The following is a 5,805-nucleotide window of genomic DNA, read 5'->3' as shown; positions in this document are numbered from 1 at the left end:
TTTTTGTAGATCTAAGCTGTAGTAGTATGAACTCCTCGTCCTGAGCTCAGATACCACTTGTTGGATCGTTGTTTGACCCTAAAACATCAATCAAGGTAGCTCATCCTCATATACAAAGGCGGAAACAGAGTATACAAGGTTACAACAGCTATTCCTTTCTAATTTCTTCTCTTTTATTGCTTTATGATTACAATTTGATAGCGTATCGTCCCACAAGCAATGACCTAGGTTCGCTCCACATGTTACCACTGAAATGACAACATCAGACTATATATAGTGTGTGTAGGTTCGCTTATGTGGACTGCCACAAAAGCGAACCAGCCCACTTACCACAAAAGCGAACCATATCAAGCCTAATAAGCGAACCTATCTAATCTATTAATTGATAAGCGAACCTGTAAGACCCTAGGAGCGAACCTATGAACAAATGTTCATATAAGCGAACCTGTCAACATATTTCACGATTTCGTCATTCTAAACCCTATGTTGACCTATATTGACCTAAGACTTGATGTAGACGAAGTCAACAGACATTCCGTGCACTAACAAAAGAACGTACCATTGACCACCTCATTGTCTGGGCGCGCCTCATTTGCATTCATGTTAAAGACTCGTCCACGAGCCTGGGCCTGATTCGCATTAACCAATCTTGGGCACTGAATTCTGTAATGGGTCAGATCCCCACAATTGTAGCAAGATCCAGGCGGGTAGTGAGGTTGAGCAGCTTGTGCTGGTTGTTGAGCAGGCTGTTGGGCAGGTTGTTAAGCAGGGTTTTGTGTGATTAGGAGAAAATCGACAAATGTTGGCAAGATGACCAGATTTCCCACAGTTGGTACAAAAACGGCATTGAACCTGCGGTTGACGGTGACTGTTACACCTGTTTCTGTCACACCCCCAAAATCCACACGCGGAGTACCACCTCTTGGAGGCGTGACATGACCAGGATCAAGCCACCAATCATATTGAACATGTAAATATATAGTAAAAGTTATCCATCAATACGAAAGGTGTTTATCAAAACCAACATAGTTAAGTATAGCGGAAGCATTAATGTAAAAACCCAATCATAAGTATTAATGTATGAAATGACATAAGTAATCACGATCCAATTGCCCACAACGACCTGCTCCTCCTTGTGCAAGCTCCATAATGTACCTAAGGTCCTGCAAGGCATGCAGCAGATAATCAACAACTAGTTGAGCGAGTTCACAGAAAGTAAGTTCATAACAGTAATGCGTAAGTTCATCTAGTGGGGGCTTCCCATGCAAATATATACTACTGGTGGGGGATTCCCACATTTATCCCTAGTAATGGGGGCTTCCCATTATGGTACTTACTAGACTATTTGCAACCATGTGTTCTTCTTAATCCGAGAACAGGAATACGTACAAGGTCACGCAGGATTTACGTGAGTGCCCTTCCCCGAGGACAGTGGTACGCGTGGGGTTTACGCAGGATTTACGTAAGTGTCCTTCCGACCCGGAAGACAGTAGTGGGTGTTAGGTTACGCAGGATTTACGTAAGTGTCCTCCCGACCCGGGAGACAATGGTAGATACTAGTTTACGTAGGTTTTACGTAAGTGTCCTGACTATCCTGAGGACGATGGTCTATAGTCTAGGGATTGCGTAAGTACGAGTAATCATTCCATATCAACATTCCAACCTAATTCTCAACCCGGGAATCCCATGCCTTGGCTGTGTGAACTCACCTTGGTTTGCTCGGCAGATACACAAAAAGCACAGGTAAGCTAGTAAGTGGTCAACCTCGTCCTATCATGGTTATTATACAAGTCAGGTTCGTTCATCGCACGTATGCTCTACACGTATTGAATCAAGTATGATCATGGCAAATCACATAATACACGTTAACACTTCAACAATACTAGTCAAGCACTCAACATGTCTAACTTGTACGATCCGAAAGATATAGCCCAATAACAGTCGGCCCAACATGTTGTGCGTTCAGCACAGCCTTGTGCGATCCACAACATGTTGTGCGACTCCGTTAGACACCCGGCCCAAAATAACAAGAAGCCCAAATAACATAACAATCAACAACACAATTCTCGGCCCAACCCGATGACACATAAAAGCCTTATGCGATCCGACTAGGCTTGTACGATTTGATTAGTCCAGCCCACTAGAATACCCGGCCCAATTACTTATTATCTTAAGTGACATTGTGCGATTCAATTACCCAAACCAACACCCCACTTGTGCGGTCCGTTATGGGCTGTACGATCCTGATTGGATCAATCCGGTCGGGTTGTGCGGTTGAGACTTGGGCTTCAAGGCCCAACAGTTTATATACATTTAACGTACTTGTGCGGCTCAACTGATATCAAGAGAACATAACTTGTGCGATACAATGATCTTGTGCGACTAGGGCACTTTGTGCGATTGAATCATATTGTGCGACTGGACTTCTTGTTCGACCAAGAAGTCTTGTGCGAGTGGGCCTCATGTGCGATTAAGAGGTCTTGTGCGGCTGTTATAAACCTCCGAATACCATGCCATTCGGTTACAATCATACAATAGTTTCCTTAATTACATTCAATCAATTTAAATCATCACTAACAGTTTTCCCTCATGCAATTATCGATCAAATAGGGGTTTCATCTTCAAATCTCTATGAACCCTAATCAAAACCAAATCATGAACAATACTCATAACACCTAAACATAATCATCTAAGGGTTTTAATCATCATGTAAAACTTCATATTCGACCATAAGCAAACCCAATTTCACAAACATAAATCCGATTAACACATTATCACATCACAGCCGATTTCTATATATCTATACATCCGATTCTAAGTTAAGATCATAAGTTACATTCCATATTTTGACCAGCCTTAATCGATCAACAATCATCATATAAACATCACGTGAATGCATAGATCACAACATCATCACATACAATCGAATAACAAGCAAACAATATACACTAACCGTGATGTTTGAATGGGTTGAATGAACCGATGTGAAAGCTTCGAGTGGGGAGGGGCTGCCGTCGGGTTTCAAGCAAAACGAGAGAGAGAGGAAGTCTAGGGTTTGTGTGTGTTATGAGAATTGTAGCAAATGAGAGAACAACCCCCCTAAGGGTGTTTGTTTGCGTGAAAGGGGAGTGGGTCGAGCCCAACTCGGCTACTCATTGATCCGAATGCAAAGTGTAGCCCAAATGGGCTTGTGCGATGAGCTAATGTTGTGCGGTTCGGTCAAGTAATGTAATCACATAATCATAACATAATAAATACACTCGCATAACATTAAACCAAACAATGTAGCACACATAAGCATGTAACGTTACAAGATAAGTCTAAAGTACGAGTTGTCACATTATCCCCAACTAAAAAGAAATTTTGTCCCGAAATTTGGTACGCACTCACTGAGGAAGCTAGGTAAGTTCAATCGTTCACTGGTTTTTCCTGGGGTGTCACATCCTCCCCCCGTTGATCTGGAATTTCCTCCCGAAATTCCGAAGTAGTAGCTTCAGCCTCAGTAGTGGTTGCATTGGTTCCGAATAACTGGGGGTACTTTTCTGTCATCTGGTCTTCGCGTTCCCAGGTGTACTCTGGGCCACGTTTGGAGTTCCAACAAACTCGAACAAGAGGGATTCTCTTGTTTTTGAGGACCTTCACATCCCGGTCAGTGATTTCAACTGGTTCCTCGACGAACTGTAACCGCTCGTCGATAGTGAGTCCTTTGAAAGGAATGATAAGGGTCTCATCTGATAGGCACTTCTTCAGATTCGACACGTGGAAGACATTGTGAACTACCCCGAGTTCAGCTGGTAGGTTCAATCTGTAGGCTACCTTGCCGATTTTCTCAATGATCTCGAACGGTCCGACGTACCGCGGATTGAGTTTGCGCCTTTTTCCAAAACGAACCACACCCTTCCAGGGTGAAACTTTAAGTAAAACCCGGTCCCCGACCTGAAACTCCAATGGCTTTCTACGCTTGTCCGCGTAGGCTTTCTGACAGTCGCGTGCTGCCGCCATGCGTTGTCGTATTTGTGCTATCTTTTATGTGGCGTCCACTACGATCTCTGGACCCGTGATCTGACTATCCCCCACCTCTGCCCAACAGAGAGGTGACCGGCATTTACGTCCATACAATGCCTCGAATGGAGCGGCTTGAATGCTGGTGTGATAACTGTTATTATACGAGAACTCCACTAAAGGGAGGTGCTTTTCCCAGCCGTTGCCGAAGTCTATAACGCATGCCCGAAGCATGTCTTCGAGAGTCTGGATCGTTCGTTCAGACTGCCCATCCGTCTGAGGATGATATGCTGTGCTCATGTCTAATCGTGAGCCGAAAGATTTGTGCATCGCTTGCCACAGTTCTGATGTGAATCGTGCATCCCGATCCGAAATGATGGATGTGAGCACCCCGTGCCTCGAAACAACTTCTTTAAGATAGACGTCTGCGAGAGTGGAGAACTTATCCGTTTCCTTTATAGCCAGGAAGTGTGCAGACTTGGTGAGTCGATCCACGATCACCCATATCGTATCATTCCCACGCTGGGATCTAGGTAGGCCTGTAACGAAATCCATGGAAATTTCTTCCCATTTCCATTGCGGTATCTTAGGTTGTTGAAGTAGACCCGCTGGTTTCTGATATTCAACCTTGACTCTCGCACAAGTCAAGCACTTTCCAACGTACGTAGCGATGTGGGCCTTCATGCTAGGCCACCAATAAGTAGTTCTGATGTCGTGGTACATTTTATCCGACCCTGGATGTACCGAGTAACGAGACTTGTGAGCTTCATCCATTACAAGTTCGCGTAGACCGCCATAAAGTGGGACCCAAATACGCCCCGTTACATAGTAGGCGCCGTCTGCCTTCTGTTCTAATCGTTGCCTTGAGCCGCGTAAGGCTTCAGCCCTGACGTTTTCTGGTTTCAATGCTTCTGCCTGAGCATTTCGTATCTGTGCTGGAAGACTGGACTGAATCGTAAGCTGTAGCGCTCGCACGCGCCGAGGTAAAGTGTCTTTCCGACTGAGAGCATCAGCCACAACATTGGCCTTGCCTGGGTGGTACTTGATAGCGCAATCGTAATCGTTCAGTAACTCGACCCATCGCCGTTGACGCATGTTCAAATCCTTCTGCTTAAGGATATGCTCGAGACTCCTGTGATCGGTGTAAATCGTGCACCTGGTACCGTACAGGTAGTGTCGCCATATCTTAAGCGCGAAAACCACAGCTCCCAGCTCTAAGTCGTGCGTTGTGTAGTTCCGTTCATGAATCTTAAGTTGGCGTGAAGCGTAAGCAATAACCTTATCCCGTTGCATCAATACACATCCAAGACCCTGGATGGATGCATCACAATATACTACGAAATCATCCGTGCCCTCTGGCAATGAGAGGATAGGTGCACTGCAAAGTCTATCCTTTAAGTGCTGGAAAGCAGTCTCCTGGGGCTCTCCCCAACGATAGGTGACACCCTTCTGTGTCAGTAGCGTAAGTGGCTGAGCAATCTTTGAGAAATCCTTGATAAACCGTCTGTAGTAACCCGCCAAACCCAAGAATTGGCGTATTTCCGTTGGCGTACGTGGTGCAGGCCAGTTTCTGATCGAGTCTACCTTGGATGGATCGACATGGATCCCATCCTTGTTCACTACGTGGCCTAAGAAGTGGACTTCACGAAGCCAGAAGTCGCATCTCGAAAACTTAGCGTACAGCTGTTCCTTCCGTAAGAGTTCCAAAATAAGACGTAAGTGCTGCTCGTGTTCCTCCTGACTCTTGGAGTAGATCAGAATGTCGTCGATGAAGACAATGACGAACTTGTCAAGATAGGGTTT

The sequence above is a fragment of the Helianthus annuus genome, chromosome 4 (assembly GCF_002127325.2).
Source record: "Helianthus annuus cultivar XRQ/B chromosome 4, HanXRQr2.0-SUNRISE, whole genome shotgun sequence".
Lineage (NCBI taxonomy): Eukaryota > Viridiplantae > Streptophyta > Magnoliopsida > Asterales > Asteraceae > Helianthus > Helianthus annuus.
Note: the sequence above shows the minus strand (reverse complement) of the source record.